The sequence below is a fragment of the Lonchura striata genome, chromosome 4, assembly GCF_050655825.1.
Source record: "Lonchura striata isolate lonStrDom1 chromosome 4, ASM5065582v1, whole genome shotgun sequence".
Lineage (NCBI taxonomy): Eukaryota > Metazoa > Chordata > Aves > Passeriformes > Estrildidae > Lonchura > Lonchura striata.
In genome coordinates, this window is record NC_140706.1 from 39,594,921 (window position 1) to 39,618,779 (window position 23,859).

The following is a 23,859-nucleotide window of genomic DNA, read 5'->3' on the forward strand; positions in this document are numbered from 1 at the left end:
TAGACAGACTTTGACTCACTAAAAATTGTGCAAGAAAATACTTTTTACAGTTTGTAAGAAAGACAGACTGACATTTCATTTACAAGAATCATGGGTCATGCTTAAATGTTGGAAATTTACAGAAAGTGCTGAATTTTCAAAGGCATAAATGTAGCAAGTCACTGAAAATTGTAGGTCATTGAAAATGACTGTGACATTCAGGAAAATGTAGAGATAGTAAATACCTACTTCTCAAGAAAAAGAGGAAGGAAATAAGAGAAACATGTTTTGAATGAAAGATACATGGGCCAAGCATAGCCAGAAATTTTAAATTTTAATTGATGAGGCTCTATTTGTAGACTGTAAAACAGAGTATGGCTTTGAACTCTAGGACAAGTCTTAATTTTGGTGGTTTTGATGTGTTTGCAACATTATTTCATTTCATGAAAAGTTACTTTGTGTTCTCTTTTAATTTATGAATATAAAAATGTCATATGTCAGAGTAATCTTAATTAAAAGAAAAGATTAGTATTGCCCCTGAAATTCAAGGAATGCTCCCATTATGTTTGTAAGTCAAACTGATACCAAAATGTACCTTTAAGAGGGGTTTCTGTGGCTTTGGAAAAAAGAATAGCTTTAAGGGAAGAAATCAATTTAGGACAGATTTCCATAAAATGTTTTTCCTGAGGTGGTAGTCATCTCTTCTCCAAAGAAAGCAACAAACTCAAAGTTTTAATAATTAAGAAAATTGATGTTTCAAAATGCTTACTGAAAATGGAGGGTTCTCATCTTGTAGTGAGAGTCTGACCAGCTCTGCTTTCTCGCTCAGCCTAGAGCTTTCAGTAGTTAGCACGTGACTCTGTGTTTTGTTGAACTGAGACATTAGGTTGTACAAGGAGGTTTATTTGCATAAGTGCACTCATAGATGGTTTAGAAAACAATAATTAAATATAGAAGTATCTTATGGATTTTTGCATTGAGTAGTGGTGCTTTCCATAACACACATGTAAATGGGTTATACTAAATAAATGAGAAACAGCTGCTTAGTGGTTCACAATGGATTTAAAGCCTGAGAGTACAACTATATTATAGACTCTCAAGGCAACAGTCTATAGTATCTGCAAGTACTTTGATGGGATTTGGTAAATACTAGTTTTCTGATGAGTAAGATCCACAGTAGCCTCAGAGGTGACAGAAAACACCTTGTCATAGAGGCTTAAGGAAATTGGCCCTGAGTTTGTCTTTTGGATTCAGAAATACAATAAAAGTGATTGCAAAGGTGACCAGCTGAGGGAAAGGGAAATAATCGGGTAGGAAATGGTTATTAAGGAGGATTTCTGTATATTTATACTCATCCTGGGTTGACTGTAAAGTTTGCCAGAGCTGTGTGTGCTGTAGAACACCATTCTAGCTGTAGTTTTTGGTGGTAATGATGTGCTATCCTTATCAGAAAAGTGTTACTATGGGCTGCTCAACTTGCTGCTTGTTAGTTGCTGCATTTGTGTTTCCTTTTACTGACTTAAAACCCATTCCTACTCCTTAGGAAGTGCCCAGTCTTGCACCAGATTTGTCAGCTCTTAGAATCTGCCTTCCATGAGTACAAACATTGCCCCTGCAATTTAATCTAATTCCTGGCTTCTCAAGTTTTTTTAATGACTGGCTTTGCTCCTCTGGCAGTGTCTTTTCCCCTACCCCCAGCTGCACCATGATTGAAAAATGCTTTTTAGGTCTTGGCCATGATGAATTGCATCTCACCTGGAGCTTATCAGAAACACTGTCACCAGGAACTAATGAGAACCTGGATTTTCTTGGACAGCCTTGGAAATTTTTCTGCTTGCCTGAATAACATCCTGAGTGGGATAATATTTTCCTTTGCAAATTTTCAAAGACATTTTCTGACCTGAATTGTGGCCAAGATGGGAGATTACTATGACTAAAGCCGCCTCTCTTGTGGTCCTAAAACAGCAGCCCGAAGTGAGACCCTCTGAGCTCTCCCCGACCACAGCACCTGTGACCAGCAACCTCCCTCTGCCTGGGACAGCTCTCAGAGCCAGTGAACTCTCGAGTTTGCTCTGCTGGGAGGATTGCTGAATGATAATGATAGATCCAGGGCTGATACCTCACCTCCTTGAGGTTCAGCCCTGTGCCTGTTGAGAAGATGCAAAGAAATGCCACCTGAAGGTGGTGTTAGAAAGAGTGCAGACAGCCCTTCCTAGGTTAGACAAGTGTCTCTCAGACCTGCTTTTGTAGCCCGAAATAAGACTGAAGAAATGTTTCTAGAGTGACCCCTAGTTGCTTGCTTGCCATGTTTTGAAGAGCATCTAACTAATGTATCCAAAAGTCCATATCCTAAATGTAAAAGGCAAAAATGGAATTTAATGTCCAGTGAATGTTGTACAGATCTTCTGATGATGATAATGGAGCTTTTCTTAAGGTAATGCAGTTGTTCTAAAGGGTCTTATTTATTGAGAAGCAGGAATGATTGTCATTAACAATTTGTACAGGGTCTTAATATCTGTATAAAGTAATGAGCAGAGCGATTTTTCCTTGGTTGTTTGCAGCTATTCTTTTTCCTGTGCTGAAATTTCTATTTTCTTTTTTTAAGTTTGGAGTAATTTTTATATGCAGTAACAAGTGTTACTGAATCTGGCAGTGTTGTATTTAAGTTGTGAAAGTACCACAGTTTTTTTCTGCAATAAAATAACAAACTAGTATAATGTATTCTGTGATGCTGTAGTTCAAGCATACTGCTAAATATGTGGTTTGTTTAAAAAGAACCCTGTTGTGATGAAGACTCCTGTTATTGCTCTGCAATAGCTTTACTAGTATATTTTTAGGCTCACAAGCTTATGAAGCTTTGCTTTTGTTAGGGTAAATGTTTACGTATTGGTGTGTCTGTTGGTAAAACTAAAATGTTTTTGACCTTTTCAGTGCTTGCTGCTTTAACAGGGACTTCATAAACTTACAGTTTTTCTCATAGTTTAAGTGAATCTATGTTTCATTGCACAGGAATGGGAAAGCTGTCATCTTGAACTTGGAAGAGCTCTCACTGAGCTTTTCTCAGTGAGACTTGCAGAAACTAGGACACAGTTAAATTTGGATTTTGTGATTTTGAATAAATTCAATCTTTTCAAGCCCTAGTTTAAATTATTTTAAGTTTGCCAAATCCTGGTTTATTATAGCAGTTCATAAATTATTTTGCTATCAATTTCTTATTGCTCTAGATTAAACAAGTGTTAAAATTTTATATAAACATTCACCCATACATGTTTACTATTGTAATGTGTATGTTAGGGATACCTGATATGGGCAAAAGTCAAGGCTGTGTTGATATTTTTGAACATTGGGTTTGTTGCCTATTTACTGTAAAGTTCTGAGATAGTCTGCAGCAAAAGAAAAGGAGAATACAGATGCTCCTGAAAATAGGAAGCATTGTAGTTCAACACCTCTCATCAGGACAACATTTTGCTTTTGGCATCTCAGGAGATCGGGCCAGGAAGGAAGCCCCTGGGGAAGTGGATGAGAAGTTGTATTTGGTGCTGCATCTGCAAGTTTTGCAAGACACCATCTTTAAAGCAATCTAACAGAAAACAAAGGAATTGTGTTTAATTTTGGTCCTTGACACTACTGTCCACAAAACTATTTGTATTTTACTCTTTTTTAATTTACAGGTATAAAATACAGCTTTATTGGGCAGAGGAAGAGTGAATTTTATAGTGCGAGTGCTAAATAAAGAGTTAAAGATTGTATTTTCACATAGCAGAGAAACCTTGAATATGCTTTGAAAATACTGCCACCAAATGACTAAAAAGAGCATGTAAGGACTGTGCTATTTCACATTGAAAGCATTAAAAATATTCCAAAAATATGAATTTTTCTTAAGTATTCTTGATATGATAACATATCCAATTTCCCAAAATTTCCATTTCTATGATAAGCAGAGATTGCTACATGGTGCATTTTTGTAAATCAACATCTGCTTGGACAGAATACACAGAAGATTTTGAAATATAGAGAGGAAAAGTTATAAAAGCATGCTGTTTAGGGAAGCCGTCTCCAGTGTTGTTGAGAGCTATGCATTTTTCAACACTTTAACTGTGCCTTACTCAGGAAAGGATTGTGTGGAAAAGGAATACCCAAAAAATATGGAAAATATTAATTCATAGATTTACCTGATTTTGGCAGATAGAAAAGCATCAAAAACCCTGTCTGCATCCTGCTCAGCAATGAGAAATATCATGTAAACATGTTCTTTTATATATCTTTTCCTTGTTGTGGGAACTGAGCTAAAGGAAGAGGGATTGCAATAGCTAGTGTGGAAACACATGTCATGCTTGAACTTTATAAAATGTATGTAATAGAGTTATGTAAGTATCTTAATTTATTAACTGCTTTAATATTATGAATATAATTATTGACTTCAGTCAAACAGTATGCAACCATTCAGGAAACACATTAATTCATCAGTTGTATCCAATTCCAAGTGAAACAGAAGGACAAAGAATGGTTTCCTACTTTTTTTGAATAAGCAGCTCTGTTTTGATTGCAAATCTGTGTCATAGCAAAAGGCATAAGAATAGCTCATCTTAACAGACAATTTAGGCAGTTGTAAAGTGCTTTTAGGAGTACTGGGCCATAGCTGTGAGAGGATCAGAAAGGAAGATCAGTGAAAAGTAGTGATTTTTTTGTGTTCTTGTTAATTTAGTATAATATTTTGTTACTATATTTATGATTATAACAATATTAATGAAATATTAATTATTTTTACTTTTATTATAAGATTGTGACATTGGAATTTTAGGAGATGCAAGTTGGAATATACTTGCATTTAATGTCTCTTCCTGCTTCTGCACCCTCTGTGTATTTTCCCCTCCTCTCTATTGCTTTGCTTTTATGCTCTGATATTCATCAGGCTTTGATCAGTTTGCTCCTCTTTTCAAATCCTGTTCAGAGATAAACCTTTTGTGCAGGTTTCCCATAGAGAATAGTGATATCCATAAACTTTGCTGTCCTGACAAAGGCCATATGAACAAATCCAGTTTTTGAGCCCCAGAGATAAAAGAATCTGATTAGAGTAGAAGTAGTTGCAAATTTGTGGGTTTTTCATAAATTAGCCTTTAAATTTCTATTACTTCTGGGGCTGCTGATACAGGTGAGGAATTGGCAAACTGTAGGTGATAGAGGAGTTGAGGATTGGCCAAATCTTCCTGGGCAAAAATGGAAAAAATCATGATTTGTATGAGTCTTTTACCTCTGTGATACCTGCTATAAATATTTTAGTTTCCTATATGCAGAAAATAGTGTTGGCTATTGTCTCAGAACTAAAGCAATATCTTGAGTGTGTTTAGAAAATACTTATTGCCTTACACAGCCATTCATGTCAGACTGTGATATCCAGCTGTCCATATAAATCAGCTTTTAAAACTGGCTACAGCACTTCCTTTTCCTCCACAGAGTTTAGGTGAAAACAATAAGAGCAAATCAGATCATCTGCAGAACATACTTTTGAAAATTCCAACCTTTTCAAATTCCTCAGGGGGTGTGATGGAAGTACTTTACATTCAATCAAGTCATATATATATGTTCTCTCACACTTCAACTCAGCTTGAAGATATAGCAGTTACTAATGGGTTAATTCTTTTGAAAACACTCAGGCTGAAATAATGGCAGTCGGGAGGAAATTTCACTTTGTCAAGTAAAAAATGTCATCCAATATTGTTTGTTATTAAAATCAGTGCATAATTCAGTCTTTTAGTTCTTTTTATGAAAAGAAGAAGAAGAAAAAAATCTTTTTCCTAAAGGCCTAATTTGTTTCCAGGATCCACATCTGTGCACTTGGAGTACATTCTTTGTCATAATAGCAGCTGATGAGACAACTGATGTTTACTCTAAACAGGGCTGGAAATTTGAAAAAAATAGAGATGATTTTTCCCCTTACCCTAAATTTCACACACTCAAGAATGTTAAGTACTACTTTGCCTAAAGCAATAGCTACTCGACATTAGGAAAATGTGAAAGTTGTATTTATAATCAAAAGCTAAGTGTGTGGGAACATGTGGTTTTGAGATGTGCAAAGAATGGCTCAAGCACTTGAAATTTAATGAAGGGCTTGCTACAGATTGAAAAGCTTTGCTCGCATCTTCAGTCTTTCTAGTACACCTTTGTTTCCCACCCTCTCTTTTACTTCCATGCTGGTGGAAATTTTTATTGATATCTTCTTTTCAAATATACTTTGATTCATAAGAAAAGCGGTGTATTTTGTGGTGTTAAGCACCCAGTAGCCACCTCACCACAAAGTTCTGTGAGTTTCCCCCTCTTCTGCCTTTAGTGGAATATAGCTGGGGTCAAAATTATGGATTTTTTTTTTTTTTTTAATGATGCCCTGCCCTTTCATGTAGCTGGCAGTGTAAAACAGTGATGCATGCAAGCACAGCATGAATTCTGCTTAAGTTTTTAAGGGGTTTTGGGGACTGTTCTCTAAGATTGACTTACCAACAACAGATATTCACCTATCCATTCTATTTTGTTAATCCTCTTTAAGTACATGTACCCATTTTGGTTGTACTGTAAATAGGGAGGACTGGGGATTGTTTATTTTTCCCGGGGATTGTTTATTTTCCCTGGAATTGTTACAGTCATGGAAGTAGGTACTTCTTGCTTCCTGGTAAATCAGAAAATGAACAATGTAGTAACTTGATATTGTTCCCAGTGAGAAATGAATCTGCTGTCTCTTTGAATCTACCCATATTTTAAACTATTTACTCTATACTAAATGAAAGGAAGTTTGCAGGTGGAAGAAGCATCTCCACCTCTTCTCCCCTCACAGCTGATTCCCCTGTAAAGCTGGGTAGGAGATAAAACTGTCACATCACACTGACATGCTCATTTTCAATAATGAATACAGGTGCAGCTAGGGTGGCCTGGTGATGGGCAAGTAGCCAGGGAATCTAAAGGACTGTTGAGAATAGCAGACATATGAGGAGGAAAAGCAGACGTCAAAAATCAGCTTGGCAGTAGTGGAAGGGGCTCTGCCAGATGAGCATCTCCTAATCTGTATGAACTGTGTGGGAAGGTCTCCTTGAGCTTGTGAAAAGTCAGCTTGTGACATGATCATGTAGTGCTCACTGTGTATAGGGTGGAGATTCTCAAATGCTCAAGGTGTTTTGAGCTCTGAAACTGAGTTTTGTGAGAAAAGTCAAAGAAATTCCAGCTAAGCAGGTATGTTTTCCATCATTGATTGCTGAACATCTTGAGAACTATTCATGTTGCTCTGTGTTATGCTGAATATCAGTTTCTTGGAAGATTCGGCTTAGTCTTCTGTGGTTTGCTTTGGTGCTTTCCATTCTGTGGGTTTTTTTTACATCTGCTAAGCCTTTGTTGTGGCTGCCCTTTCATGTAGTCCTGGTGTGAATCCTGGCAGTTTATGATAACTTTGGCACAGAGATAAATGCTATTCTTGTACATGCTCATTCTATTGAGGACCATATTCTATTCAGATTAAAACCACTTTTTTCTGCCTTTATCCCTTTTAATTGTAATTCTTAATTTATAAATTAGAAAGATAAGACAAGCTGGTGATTATTACTATTATAATTTGAACTTTTTGTTTATATCTTAAAACATCTTTTAATGAGTTATCAAAATAGAGCTTGAACTGATTCATGAAATGCATAACATATACTATGTAATTTCTAAAAAAATACCTTGTAAAAAATGTCTGGTTATATATTGAAATGAAATGTAGCAGCTGTTACAAAGATAGATTTTTCACTCTCATTTACATCCCCATAACTGAGGTTAGAATTTGACTTTTCAGTCACTGAGGGAGAAACTGAGCAGAAATATAGTGACAGCTTAATTTTTAAAAGCTGCCATATTTTTCCAGGTAGCACAATTGAATAATATTTTAGCTAGGGAACTTTAGGAAGCTTAAACCTGACAGATATGCAAATGCAGTAAATCAACAAAAAGTTCTCTCTTCTTGCATCTTACATCTAAGTTGGTTGTCTTTAGTTTTATTTGGAAAATATTGAATTTTTAATTTTTTTTTCCTTTCCTTTGCTATATTATTTAGTCTTACATTGTAGCCTCTATAGCATATTAGCTTAAGTAAAATGAGAATAAGACAGATTCTGTATTCAGTAACTTCAGCTGGCATTTTCTTTTTGTGTAACTCACCAGGAGGTTCGTGTTTCTTTCACAAAGTTATGTGAAAAGGTTAGACAACTCAGCGTTGAAATAGTGATTGCTTATCAAAATATTTCAAATTCTTTCCTTAAAAAAGTAAGAAAAGCAGACTGTATGAGAAATCCCATAGTTACTTATCAATAGCATAGAACAATTTTAAAGAGTCAATATTGTAAAGAAATGTTGACATATTATTTTTTTCCTAGAACTTGCAGTCAACTTCTTTGTAAAACACACCTAACTTTGCTTTAAGAAGCCAAGAAAAAAATTCTGCTGAATGCTGTGGAAAGACTCTTGAAAAAACAAGGGGACAAGTAAAATTTTAGTCTTATGTAATTAGAAATAATTGACATTTCCACAGCATCAATGCTGGACAGCTGTTGATTTTTTTTTGTGAAGGAGGAGGCTAAGTAAACACACATCATGTTGACAGAATATTCATCATTCTTTTAAACAAGTACTAACAGATCTAATAAAAAACCCCAAAACAACACAGTAAGAATAATGTTAATAGTTTGTAAATCTGAAAAAGTACATTTCTATCTTCTGTTCTCATATTTCTCATGTTTTCTGTTTGTCTAGTTATGTTAGTTGCAACGAACCCCATCTTTCCTGTTCTTTATATCCCGAATGAGAGATTCATGTGTGTTTGGTGTTATGCCTTCATTTAATAAAGGTTAATAATTAAGGGAGACATGAGTGCTATGAAAATTTCTTCGCTTCTTCTTGGCTTTTCTTGCTTCCTAACTTTTCCCTTTTTCTGATTGCCACTATTTTTTGTGACCAAATCCATTTCAGCTACAGCAGAGAGATGCCCACAGTGGTAACACAGCTTATGCTCCTCTCTTGTCATTTCACATTATAACTTTGTCATGATTCTTGCTTTGCTGATGTGGTTATGTAAATCTCTGTGGTTTCTAAAAAGGAGTGGGGAAAATGCCATTCATTTTGCTTTCCCAGGGACATCTGTGTGCTTATTTGATTAAAAAATATATTCTTTGCATCCTAGAAGAAAGAAGTATGGCGAAGCTGTTTGTGCAAACTCATTTGTGATTCCTTGATTAGAAGTACTTATTGAATAACAAACTGGCAAAGTCTCCCAAGACATAGCATTTGGTGAAAAAGAAAACGTGCTAAGAAACAGGATACATTTATTGTGCAAGCCAGCTTGCTCGGGGCTATTATTGCACCATTCTTTGCAGAGTTTCTGCTCTGAGAGACAATTTACAGCACAAAATCAATATTTATTCAAGCAGAGATTATCTGGGAGTGTATATGTACATATATACACACACGCGTCTAGGGCTGGAACCTTTGAAGAGAGATCAGTTTTATTTGGTTCCCACAAATAGAGTGGAAGTTTTCTGAATGGAGGCTCCCTATGTATACAGACTAATTAAAGCACTCCATGCTTTATGGACTTTGTCTCCAAATAATTAATATATTAATCATTATCTTTCATGCTTTCTCTTCCACTGCTGCCTCATCTTGCTAGCAAGTGACTAAACATTCTCTAAGATATGATGTTTAGCAGTTACTGGTTCACAGTATAATGTGCACTTTGAAGGTAAGAATTCTAAAGGTTTGCAAGTAGGAGAAAAAATTTTGTTTTTTCTATTATCAGCTGTGTGTAAAAGTGAAAGATGAAACCATCAGTGAAAGATGGTTTGCCGTGTTCTTTCCGACAGGAATAATAAAAATGCAGAGTGTTTGCCTTCCCAGGCTCAGTCATGTGCCAAGTCTACTGGCTTTGCCCTGGCACACAAGCCATGTCCCGTGTGGAAGGCATTGCTATGGCACTGTACAGGTGTTCTGGCAGTCCCATGTAAAGCCAGCCTTTATCCCTGTGAGCACTGCTGTCTGCTGAGGTGGCTAGATGGCTTCTTGGCTCAAAGCTCCTCAAGGACAGATCAGCAACAACCATAAAGGAATGATCACCATCAGTCTCACTTCTATAACAAATGCACTAGAGCAAGGGATAGCACTGTTGTATTTTTATATTTTATAATGTGTCTATTTGAGAGGGGGATTTTCTGTGTGTGTGATTTCAAGATATTTTTTCATGAATAAATGATAAATCTGGAACTTGGAACTGCTGAAATTAATCAGTTGTTTACCTAGATGGAGCAATGTAACTCTTGCTATTCTTTTAAACCTGACAGCCTTTGAAGTGTGCGTAGATATAAATGCCCCTGATAGACCTCTTTTTATTGATCAGCTATGTATATAAGGCAAACTAAGAACAATATGCTTGAATGAAAATGACATGGAGGTTTTCCAGCAATTGTTTCTTTGCCACCTATTTTCAAATACTGTATTCTCTTTTTTTTCCCCCTCCTTGTCATGGTATGCCTTATTATGCTTAGAATTTACATCTTACCCGTAACTTTATTGGCCAAGCATTGCAAGAATTGCTTTTTCTATCTAGATGTGAAATAGGAGTCCCATCCAAAAGACCCGCATGTGGTCAGACTGCAATCTATTTTTCAAATGTAGAGCAAGATTATTTTTTTTCCCTCTGGCACTGAGGATGACTAACAGGAGCTGTGTATGGCTATTGTTTGAATGAAAGAAGTTTTGGGAACTCCTTGCTGAGTTTGTGCAGGCTAATTCAGAAATGAAAGCTCTATATTTTTTAGAGGGTAATTTTTTCATGCTGTTTCTGATTCTATAGCACAGTGTCACCCACCAAGTCATTCTATGCATCTCAATTATATGGGATGCATAACAATACTTTTCCATAATACAAAAGTCTTTGAAGCAAATGGCCAGCCATGTTGATTGATTTGTCAGGGATTATTTGATCCAGACAACTTTTATTCCTGTTAAAGAATGTTAAGTTGCTTAGATTTGCATCTTATGTTGATCAACCTATTAGCAGACCAGGTGGTTGGCAACATCATTAATTGCTTTCAGCCTGATTCTGCTAATTGGGAATGAGAAGCATGGAAGAGCAGAAAGTAAATTTTTAAAATATATGAGCATACAATTAGAATAACAATTTATCTGTTTCAAAATTCTGTAAGAATATGCCTACATTGTAGTGCTGGCAAGCAGCTTTAATTAAAATAATCAAAAGTCATATTGTCAAATAATTTCATCCTAATATTGACCTTTCTAGGCACAGAGTGGGAAATGGCACATTTAACTTGTATGATATATGCCCCTTCAGGATACTTGTCTAAGTTATGTTGAAAAATTCATGGTTAGTTAATGAGCGTTCCATTCCAATGGAACTTGTGCTGTGTCTGAATCTGAGTTTTTATATTTGTGCTCCCACAGTACATCCTGAAAAAAAATAACAATAGAAGTCTTATCTCTTGCACCTAAATTATTTCCCTACTGCAATTTTCCCCACTTGCAAGAAACATTTCCATTATCTGCCCTATTTTTGTGCCTTGTTTTGTATCTCCTAGTGCACCTGTAACAAAAATTTGAACATTTTGCCTGCAGGTGAAATGCAGTGTAATGCATCCCAGCACAGCAGGATACAGAGTGGTGAGAGTAATGGCAAAACCTGCAAGTACTGCAGAAATACAGGGATGTAAGCAGTATGAATTGATGCTGTCACTCTGGACTATGGTACTATACAGACACCTAAATGGAACACTCAGCTAAAGCAGATTGGAATATTTGAAGATGTAGACTCTTACAGTTCCCAAATTTTAAGCAGATTTTAGCATTTACAGGTTTTTTGCAGCACCCTGGCATCCTGTTTAAAGTATTGCCATGTGAGCAGAGCCCAGCTGGGCTCCCCGTTTCAAGGGCCAGAGACAGAGCTCAGCAGATACATCAAGTTTCAAAGATTCCAAAGAAAGCACCATATTTATGGGTATGCACAGGATAAAATGAGCATACATGCTTTTCATATGTTGGTTTTTCCTTCCTGATTTCCATGCATGTACCAAAGACTTTTTTGGCATTTTTGCTGTTGTTGAGGTTTTATTGTTGGCTTCTTTCCCCTTGGATTACTCCTTTCCTCCTTATGTTTAGAAATTAGAAATTTTCTCCTTCAAAACTTCAAAATACAGTAGTGATTTTTTTTTATCTTTTTTTTTTTTTTTTGTAATGTCTACTCCCTTTCTCTGTTTTTTCTTCAGGAAATACAGTTTTCAAAATTAAAAGCAGAAGTGTAAGAACTAAAACCACTGTTTTAGTCTACAAAAGAATCAAGTCTTTATCTGTGCAGACATCCATTAGATTACATGATTACACAGGTCTAGCAGTCCTTTTGGATAATCTTGAATATTTTCATCACTTAGGTCTTCTCACTGAATGGAAAGAGTGAATAGCAAAAAGAAAAAGCACATTAAAATTATTTTAAAATAATACTAATAATATTTTATTTCCACCAATTCAAAATGTCAAAAAGTAACAATTTTAAAACTAGCTATTACTGATCTGGATGTGCACATAGTAGGAATAACACATGCCCACCATATTGCATTAGTGTACAAAGAAGCGGAAGGTCATTGCATAATGATGGCGGGGTCTTTTTGCATGCTCAGATTTGAAGTCCATTATTTAATTTTACCTCTTGAAATCCCTGACATGACCACATCCTTGTCATGCCTTTTTTTTTGGGGCATGCCTAGTTTTTTTCCAGCTGGAGTTTGGCAAATCTTAGCTGATACAACAGAGAGAAGATTCTTTTGATGCCCTACCTCCCCCCCTTCCCCATGCTGATTTGTTCCATTGCAAAAATAAAGAAGTCTGTTCTTGCAGATAGGCAATCCATAATTTATCACACCATATTTATCACCTTTAGGTTGATAACTTTAGGTATCAACCTAAAGTCAAGGTCTAGCATCCCAAGTCTGGGAACTGATCATGTAGTCGTACATAGCTGGTTGACAAAATCACTGAGCTGTGGTGTCTGTGAGTGCTTCTCTACCTGGGTAGAGTGAAGTGGTCTGTCTTAAAATACTAAAGGGTGAAGGCTACCCAGGGTCTGGATGGAATAGGTCCTGCTTGCTCATCTGGTCACTCCATCTGGAACACAGGACTGACGGCAAGTTGAACTACTTCTGTATTCTCTCTCAGTGATGCCTTGCTTTGCCACTGACTTTAAACACAATTTTCTATGATAAATTATAAAACCCTGTTAAAAAAAAAAAAACCAAACAAAACCAGACAGTATTCAGAAAACTATATTTTGCTCTTCTAGATTACCAACTCTTCACATACCCAGCTAGGAGGCAGTGTGGTTTAGCAAGTAGCTGATCAGTCGTGGGCCGTAGGCAAAGTCTTGGCATACAAGGCAATGATAGAAGAAAGGTCCCTCTTTAGAGGGGATAGCAGAGCAAAGGGTCAAACTCCCATCAGTTCATCAAACCATGCTTATTGTCAAACTAAGAAGGGTTCTAGAAAAGAGTAGAAATTGTAAATGTCAGCTGGATTGTATGTGTAAGATTTGCAGGATCCACATTTCTTTTTTGGGCCTGTATACTGCTCACCATATCTTGCCACAGCATAGGAAGGAGACAAGGCATGTAGAGAGGAAGTTGCTTGGATTTTTGAAGTTATTTTGGAAGTTCTTGTAAAGAACTTTTTTTTAGTGTTATTGCCTTTAGTAGGTGTGCATATCAGGAGAATGTGCTGCCAGAAGAGCAGCTTTTGTTGATAGTCCTTATGTCTTTTCACAGGGTTGCATCATTGATCAAAAAGGTAAGGTCACTATGGAAACACAAAAACATCTGTTTTCTTCACCATGTTTATTTTAACATTATTGAATCTTATGAATGGTTCTTCACATGTTGAGAAAGGACATTCAGAAAAATATTATTGCATAAAAGATATACACATGATTTGACTTAAACCTTCAGTGATTTAGCATAATTTTAGTTAAGGGTATTTATGGAACAGAAGATATTTATAATGCATTAAATTTTCCCCAACCTTTGTGAAAATTCAATCTTTGAGTTTTGTAAAATGAATCAGTGGCAGCAAAACTCCTGAAATGAGGAAAAGATAGTTGTGGTCTTTGGCACAAGAAACACTCAGACTTTAGGGGTTTTCAGTCCCTGAAAACAGGTTATTTCACTCTTATATGGACAAATATAATTTTTGAGTGTCAGCAACTGAAGTTTATAAGAACTTCTTGATTTCTATACTTTGGGAGTTATAGTTGCATGCTTAGATTCCTAAATGGTGTTTTAGAAGGTGGATATTATAAATCAATCTTTAATGACTTTATCAACTCGTTTATCTAAAATCTGAACACATCCTATGAGAAAAATTGTCCATCTTTTTATTGGGGTGTATAAATTAATGCTGTTGGTCAAAAGCAAATAGAGAATCAAAACGCCATAGTTGTGAGATTGATTTTAGTGGGGGCACATAAATAGTGATAAATGCCTTCAGTAAAAGCAAAGGCACAATCTTTAAAAAGGCAAAAAACATATTCTCTCTGTCACTTAATGAAATGAAGTTGTGCTCCCTCACTTTGCCTGTCCTCCTTGTCTTGCTTCCCTAACCTTCCAAATTTTCACAGCAGTAAACTTAATTTCTCTGGTAACCTAATGTGTAATTTTAATCCAGTGGAATTTTGTAAGCTAAACTTGACAGAATGGGGACACATATTCAGAGGGAAAATATAAGATGATGTGCACTATTCTTTCTTTTTCCCCCTCTAAAAACATTGCTATTTTGAATCAAAGTAGATGATTCTTTGCATATTCATATGCCCCGAATATGAGTTCTTGTCAAGATCATCTTTCTCTAAAGAACATCCATTGCAGATCTCAGACCCTCATGTCAGTTGCATACAAAGTAGGATCTAGTGCAATCTCTGAAACTCTCCTGAGCTCTGCTTTACAATTATTATTTTTTAGTAAGACAAATATTTTCTTTTTGCAGACTTGCTACCAACTTGCCATGCTTCTGTTTTGAACCTGAAATTACTCCTGCAACTTCTGCAGACGGGGCCTTCAGGTTGCATAGAAGAATACATCATAAGTCAAACACCTTTGAGTGTTACCAAGTTAATATACCTTGTGTATACTAAAATATTCATAAAATCTTATCAAGTGACAAAACAGCAGATAAGCTAAGAATCGTATTCAAATAATTTACTTGAAAAAACTCTTGAACTAGAACTAGGACCACTGTTTGCATATGAATGAGTGTCTTATCCCTCAGTCAGAACTCTCAAACCATGGTGAGCAATTAGCTCAGTGACATTCAGCATTTCTGCTCAACAGAACCCTTAAGGCCTTGTCATAGTTGTCATCATTTCTCAGTCCACATTTTCCTTTCCCATTAGCCCTTCTCATCACTACAAAAGTTTTGAAGAGTTAATATAAAATTTCTTTAAGACAAGCTTTTGTTGGAGAAGACAAATAATAATATGTTAAGATAATCTGATGTACCAGCTTAGGAAAGCAATTCTATTTATTGGTTTTTCCTTAATGACTTTCTGAACAGAGACCTACTTTACAAATCCTTTAACCTTTCTATAGGGAGAAATATTGAATTTTCAAGTTATTAAAAAGAGCTTATGAACAATAGTTTGCAGGTGTGTTTGTTTTGGCTGGGATAGAATTAATTTTCTTCACTCTAGCTGGTATGAGCTCTTAGATTCATGCTGAATGGGGGTTGATAAGAGGTGTTTTAATTACTGCCTTTTCTGCTTCTCATCCCCCCTTACCAGCAAGCAGGAGGCAGGTGCCTAAGATTCTGGGAGGCGACACAGCTGGGAGATATGACCTCAACAGACCAAGGGAGTGTTCCATACCTTAAGGAGTCATTTCTCAACATTTATAAATGCAGGGAAAAGAACTGGCAGGGCATAATTCAAATGGTGATGAACAATTGTTAATTGTTTTTCTTTATTTTTTTTTTTATAATTACTGAACTACTCAACCCACAAGGCTTCTGAGTCTTGCTCTTTAATTCTTTCCCCTTTTCTGTGTGCTGTGCATAAGTTGCTGGCCGAGGTTAAATCAGACACCAGAAAAAAATTATTTTTTTTTTTTAAAAAGATTTAGTGATTATGTTTGAGTTACAGAGCATTTATTGGCTTAAGTAATCAATATTTTACTCACAATAGCAAGTTTCTTCTCTCAGGTTGGAGTACTGAATCTTTTTCCACTTTATTCACTATCACTTTTGTACTTACTCGAGCACTTCAAATACCAAATAATGAACAAAATGCTACCAATGAATAGGAGCATTTTTGCTTTTACAGTGAATATAAACATATACAAAGACCTACACAGCTTATTCTTACTACATAAAATGAAGTCTGACTTCCTAATTTATTTGCGTTTCCACCAGTGATTGTGCATGATATTTTTTCAATTTAACTAGTCGAGCAAAAGCTAAATATTCTCTGCCAAAACAGTTGAACATTTTTGAGATTCACTTTTCTTTGGCTTTTGTATTGTCTTAGGAGAACTGCATATTTTTAAGCTCTTTTAAGAGCACCTTTAGGTGAGATGGAAACTAGTCATTGTGGTAACTCTTTGAGATATAGAAATTAAAATATCTGGCATTGTCATTGCAAAGGCTTTACAGAGCCTCTCATATCTTTGACATGGGTCTTCAATAACAAATTATTGGTATTCTTTCAAAGTTTTGTCTCAGTGTTTGCATCTGAAGCCGCCCAATTTGTGCGAACCCACAATATGATCATGTCTTCCACATCTGTGTGATACTGCTGATTATTTCTAAAACTGGTTTTGGGGGATAATATGTGTGTTAGCCCCTTGATTACTTAACAAATAGCAGTTCTAGTCTCCTAATAGTGTTTTAAGAAATATCTTTGTAGGGCTAATACTGCTTATGTGATTATAACCTTCACCTGTACTGTGATGAAACTCACATTCCTTTGCATAACTGTAAGATTTGCCTTCCCTGATCTTAACCAGAATGTTTTCTTGAAGACAAAATAACCTTTTCTAAGGGGGAGTTTAATTGGATCAATTACCTTTTGCGTAATATTTTTTACTAGTCAGTCTGTAAATATTATCCAAAAAATCTGACAGATCCTGGTCTCAAGGTAGATAGCATTTTGTTAATTTTCCTGTATTGATATTAATATTTTTTAAAATGTAGTTTATTTATTTATTTCTAAATTTTCAATATCTTCTCTCAACTCTGATTCGCAATGAGGAAAAAATAAAAACCACTTTATATACTGCAAATGATAAGCAATTTTACATGGGAATGCCTGAAATTAGTTTCCTTCATGAGTTTGTGTATCTAACTACTTCTTTGTGGGTAAAAAAAAAATCTGTATCTAATTATATAGTATGTGTATGTTCCACTTAATTACTAGTGAGAACTTAATTTATAAGCAAATGAGGAACATGTTATTTTTGTCGGGTGATACCCGCATATCATATTGATATGTTAATGTGACATATTGTGGAGAATTTTACTGGAGCATTATCATTTTCTCTGGGTAACTAGCAGTGCAGAGAAGTGGAAGAGAAATAATAATTAATGTTCTGTCTTCTTATAAAGTTTTTGCTTTCTCTTTTGTGCAGAGCATAAACAGGGGTATAGCACTTCACAAGCAGAAGAAACAATAGCATGAAGTCAATGTGTGTTATTTTGCTGGCCCATATCTTTCGTTGAAAGAGACCATTGCAGACCAGGCTTGTCCCAGACCTCACTTTTCTTGTGTAGGTTTCCATTAAATTCCCTAGCTGCCATCATTATTTTCTATTAACACGCAGTATCTGCTTTGTAGTTTCTTGAGAAATGTGGAGTGGTTTTCAAGGAAGACAGAAAGATCCTTCACAAAAATGGAGACCCAATACCTTGAATTATCTATTTTTTTAAGCTGAGGAAGAGCAAGGAGCACAGCATATTGCCAGATTATCCACTGCTAATTAACAGAGAGGGTAGAAGAAATCTTGCAGGGAAGGTGACCTGATGTCACTGTGTCATTTGGCAGGGTGCTGAAATTTTTGCTCCTGTAGGAAGCTGACAGGGCAATCAGTCTGTAGCCAAGTTCTGCGTTCTTCTGGAAACAGCCTTTGCACAACAGCAAACACATACTATTGTTTTTTTTGGGTTTTCTCATTTTTTCCTTCAGTGACCCCAGCTTTGAAGGAAGCTCAGAAGTCTTGCAGATATATCAGATGCAAACATCAAAAATCTTAATTATTAATTCCTGTTTCCAGAGGAAGAGCTGGACCTTAAATTTGAATAAAAGCAAAGTTTTTACCCAAGGAAGTTCAGGATTCTTAAAGGCTTTTTAGTGGATAGGACAAAGGACAAATTTGTTTTGAGGCCATACTTCAATGTAATGTTTTGGTAGATAATACTGAAATATTTGATTAAATGTTGATTTATTTTGTTAAAAATGGAAAAAAATAACTACTAGAATAGACTAGAATCTAAGACTAAATAAAGGCTTTAAATGTGTGCCAGAAAAAACATCTGAAGGGAAGTATCACTCCTTTGTCTGTGTTGATTAGGTGTTGATTAATTCTAGAAAATAGACTTTTTTTATGGTTTCAGGAAATGTAAAAAATAATTGCATGATTTCAAGGGAAAATTTGTGTCCTTAAGAAAATTATTGTGGCATTAAAGTATGAGGCCAGGCTGAGCTTGTAGTCATTCACTTGTGTTTTGCTTTTGAATGCAAGCCTTACAGTGCAGGACTTTTTTCTCTAGTAATTGTTCTTACTGGTCAGCAGCAGTAACTGGAGACCAGTGTGGTGAGCATAAAGGAACAACTTGAAAAATATATCAGTGTTTGCAAAATACTTTGAGAAGATTTTATGGAAAGCACACTAGAACAGTGAAAAATGGTGACTTTACTGAAACTGTTTGTTTGTTTTAGGTGTTTGGTGTTATTTGGTAGTGTTTTGGAGATTCTCCTAAAATATTTCTTCTGGGGTGTTTTGATGGGCACTACAGGAGATTTGTTACACAATCTGACATTTTTTGTTATAACTCTGAGTGCCTTGCTAAGATAAAAATGAGATCTTAATTATGTGTAATTATTCTTTTCTATTTTTTAATTTCTCTCAAGCAGTTCACTGTATTTTTACCAAAACTCTAGCAAGAGAAATTAGCTTAAAGCTGTGTATTTTAATTTTTGTTGCTGATATCCAGCTGCTTCTCTTGTTAAGCTTTACTAAGCACATTTTAAACCAACAGGTTTTCTTATAACAGTGATCATTAGCAATCAATCTAAATAGTCCTAATTTCCCAGTTTCTTGAAGGATCTTAATCTCTTTCCATTGAAAGAATTTCCCTTAACTTTATGGTGGCCTTTTCCCTCAAGCAATGATCTAAAGAGAACTGACTCTGCCCTGATTCCCTAAGAACACTTGAACAAAAAGCAAAACCCACAGAGGTATAAAAAGGCTGAATTAGCCCTTTAAGCAGCAAATTTCCACATTTTTGGTGCCATTTTTTTCCTTGGGTAGAGCATGCCTTTCCAGCCAGCATTATCATCCCAGACAGATATTTGCAGCTGCAGATTCCTGCAGAAGAGAGCTGCTGTGGATAAAGGTAAGGGTAGTGAAGATATTTCCTCTGGCTTAGTATTTTCTGCATAATAAATCTGTCCTGCTTGATAAAAATGCTTCTATCAATGCTTCATTCTGTTTCTCATGTTCTTCATGTTTCTGGGAAGATATGTTACTGAATAGATGTGAGGGTGGGTGGAAGTCTGCCTTCCACATAATGAATGGCATGTCTAAATATACACCTTTTGGGCAGTATTTCTAAACTTGGGCCCATCTGTTTTTCTAACCAGTTATGCAATTAGATCAGGAAATACTGAGTAGGTTGAGGTGACAATGACAGAAGAAAATAATTGAAACTTTACCTTAATCTAGTGTCTGGAAATGCCTTCTCCAGCTTGAAAAAGCACATAGGAAAACTTTAAACAGAAACATAACCACAACATTTTAACCACATGGTTTGTGCAGTAAATCAAGTGCATCTAATATTGCAATAATCACCTGAATAGTATTCTTAGTTGTAATGGTGTTTGAAGTCCTAGCTGCAAGTGAGGCTTTAGACCAATTAATGTTATGGTCAGGGGAAGGAAAAAAGTGTGTGGAGAAAATTATTCATCCAAACTGAGTGAAACTGTGGCTGTATAATGGAAACAGTTATTTTACTTTTCTGGGAACTGTATGACTAGAGTGACTGCATGGCACATTAAAGGCCATTCAGTACTCACTGCATATATTTTGCTCTTAGTTAAATATGAGTAATAAAGAAGGTAATTGCCATGGGAAGATGAGATTTTTCATGATAAAAATAACCATATCAAAAGGATATTAAAACATAAGAAAATGAATAATGTCTTGATCATGTGATTTGTGCCAGCTCAGGTTGCTTAGGGGTTTCAGTAACAATCCAGGCTTTAAAATACATTTATTTTGTCATATCTAAAATCTGCATGCTTTCCTTGGTTTAAGGAAACCTGTATAAAAATAAAGTATTCATTTTCAAGTCTAAAATAGAATTTAAGAACATGTTTCAATTTTCAGAATATTATTGGAACTTGCAGGATAGTTTTAAATTATTTAAACGGCAGTGACATTTTAATTCATTAAAAAAATATATGCATATTATGGGTATGTTTTCCCCTATAGCATGTGCTGGGATGAAAATGTATATCAAAATGTGTTGTGGTAATTGTAGGTTGACTTCATTTTCTAATTTTGTTCCTTCTCAAGTGTCTCTTCAGCCTTTTTTTGATGGTGTTTTGCAGTGTTGTGTGCTATAATTGAAGCCAGGGCATTTTTTTTTTTTCTGTCCGAGTCTAAGGTATTTTTGAAGCAAATTATTTTGTCCGTTAATACTAAAAAAAATACAGTGTTGAGATGACTGACAGTGCATTCTAGTTCAGACTGATATTCAGAAATATGTGAACCAAGTTGTGAAGCTAAGAGCAAAATAAGTACTTGAAACTCTTCATTTGGAAGGTCCACCTCAGGAAGCATTGTTAGGTCTGCCAGTGTCTGATGTCCTGTGTTTCAGCGTTGTAGTAATGCCATGCTAGGTCAGTGCTCCTACAGATCAGTGCATGGGTATCTATGTCTTAAAGGTGGGCACAAATTCTCTTTCTGATCCATTTGGAGCAGCAAGATTTCCTTAGCTTTGACTGAGACAAGACAGGTCTTTATAAGTCCTTTGTGACAATATTTGTTTTGTTAAATGGAGAACAAACACTTACAGGGATTTGTATGAGATTTGGAAAATGACAATTTCACTCAATGTTCCTGGATACAGAGAAGAGATTTGATTGTTTTTACAATGTAAAACCTCTTTCTGGATTTCTCCACTCTGATGGAGTGGAATTATTATTATGGACTTTTCCTCACTGTCTTCTCCATGAAAATTTCTAAATGGTTTTTCAAGGATTAATTTGCATCTATGGTGATTGTGCAATTTGTGCTTTTGATTTGGGTTTTTCCTGCTTTTGTAGGGAGGTATGGTGTTGGAAATGTTTTGTATTGACAGTAGGAGAATAGCCAACATCAGAATTGTCTTTAAAAGCAGCAGAAAATAAAGCCTCTCCTCCTAATTCTGTTCCTGTGTGATAGGAAGTTCTGTGAAATGTGATAATTCAGTATTCTGTATTATTGAGATGGGCAATACAATGAAGTTGGTGTGCAGTACTCTGACATTTCTTGCCCAAGTATTAGGATGGAATTCTCTGTTTGCTGGACTGTATACAGGTTTGTTTCTTTTGCTGAATTTAAAGTTGAGAAAAGGAGACAGTTTATCTTTTTTCTTTCCTGCCATTCTCTAGTATAGCTGTACAGCATTTACAAATTATAGTACTCCTTTGGCATAATGGTTTAAAAACTATTATATGTTCTCTTTCTCCCTTTCAACTTGTGTGCCTGCACAATTGGTAGGGCAGGTGCTCTAGTTGTTTCTGGTTGTTGTGATTTAACCTGGGAGGCAGCTAAACACCACACAGTCACTTGCTGCCTCTGCCTGGTCTGCTCCATTCCCCCAGAGAGAGAATGAGGGGGCTGGAGTGGGGAAGGAAAATTAATGGGTTGAGAACAATTTATTAGGTCAGAAATGAATGGGGAAATTATGATGATGAGCAAGATAAAAAAAAAAAAAAAAAAAACAAGTGATAGACAATGAAATTGTTTGCCAGGCAGCTCCTGAGCAGCAGCCCTGGGCTGGCTTTTCCCTTCGTGTACCTGCTGAGCATTGATAGCACATTGTATTAAATATTCCTTTGGTCAGTGAGGGTCAGCTGTCCCCAGCTGTTCCCCTCCCAGCTTCTTGTGCAACCCCAGCTTCCTCACTTGTATGGTGAGGAGCAGAAATGCTTTGACTCTGTGAAAATACTGCTTAGCAACAATTAAAACATTACTGTAAAATTAAATTAATTAGCAAAAATTAAAGCATCAGTATTCTCTTCATAAATCAAAAGTATAGCACTGTGCCAGCTACTAGGGAGAAAATGAACCCTATCCCAGCTGAAACTAGGTCACTGATTATGACTCTCTAGGATTTTGCTGAATTCCTTCTATCAGAAGCAAAAAAAAATACATGCAGCCTTTTAAAATATTTTGAAGGATTACTTTAAAGCATGTGCAAGTTTAGTAATCCTTGCTTTAATCTTTTACATTTTGATTGACATGTGTCATCTCTCAAAGATGCTGTTCTGGGCAGCTATTGTTCTCCCCTGACTGTTTTGTGAGCCTCATCATACACTTCTTGAGCAGAATTTATCCTAAGTTCTGGCAGGTTTCTCAATCCTGGTAAGATGAGCAGACTTATGCTATGTTCTCATACTGTTTTTTCTGACATGTACTCGGGAGAAGAGTTAGCTGGCCAGACTTCTTGTTGCATATAAGGCCTCTACTGCTTCAACAAGAAGCCTTCCTCCTGAATCTTATCCTTGATTACTAACACTGATAGATAGTTGAGTTTCTAGAGATATGTTCTCTGTGTTCAATCAGGAAAGGAAAAGGCAGTCGATAATACTTTTTACAGCTAAATTCTCTAGGGAATTTCCAAAGTTTCCAGTTTTCCATGAAGCCTTAATGATGAAACCAACAAATCACAAAACTGTATTGAAACTACTTGGCTTAAAAGCCTTATAAATCAGGACTTCAGAGTGTTTCATCTCTGGATAGCCATGTTTTATTTTAATGTATACCTAGTTTTGTTGTAGTTTAGTTATGGCACTGTCTTGGGGTACGAGTGGACTGTACATTAACTTCCCACACCAAAATCTCCATCCTCCTGAGGGCTGGAAGGAAACCCAGATGTAAGAGGAGCCAGGAGAATCATTGGTTACCTTCTTCTGTGTCAATGGAGCCAAAGACTATCCTGGCTGTTGTAGTTTTTTTTTTTTTTTCCCCGCAATTCTTCTTAACAAGCACAACAATACCTAAAAAAAAAACCACCTCTCTCTGACAAAAGTTGAAATTCTTTTGATTTGGTTTTGGTGGCTGTTTAAATCATCAGGAGAGACTAACAGAATTGCATGGCTTTGTAAAAAGCAGCTTTCTGCAGAATTATGTGTGAAATCATGTTGCTCTGAGCACAGTATGAATTGATAAAGATAGAAGCTTCAAGCTGTTAGTAGAGAAAATTTCAGCCAGTGCTCAATGTAAGACATATTTCTAGGATTATCTGTGTAAAGTTAATAAGGAAGCAAGTAGGTTTGAGCCCCTGACTCGTGTTGTGTCTGTTTCCATGGTGTTCTTTGCTGCTTTCTACCCTCTTTTGTCTGCG

General features: G+C 36.0%; 1 protein-coding gene across 3 annotated transcripts in view; it reads left to right on the plus strand.

Annotated features, from left to right (window-relative positions):
- Nucleotides 1-23,859, plus strand: part of FSTL5 (follistatin like 5) — a 375,292-nt gene that overhangs the window by 2,751 nt on the left and 348,682 nt on the right. Inside the window, exon 1 of one of the 3 annotated variants that reach the window (XM_077782912.2) lies at nucleotides 7,119-7,197. The exons of the other annotated variants lie outside the window; for them this stretch is intronic. The gene's annotated coding sequence lies outside the window, so the exon portion shown is untranslated. Of the gene's footprint in view, nucleotides 1-7,118; nucleotides 7,198-23,859 lie in introns of those variants that run through there. 3 annotated transcript variants of the gene reach the window in all.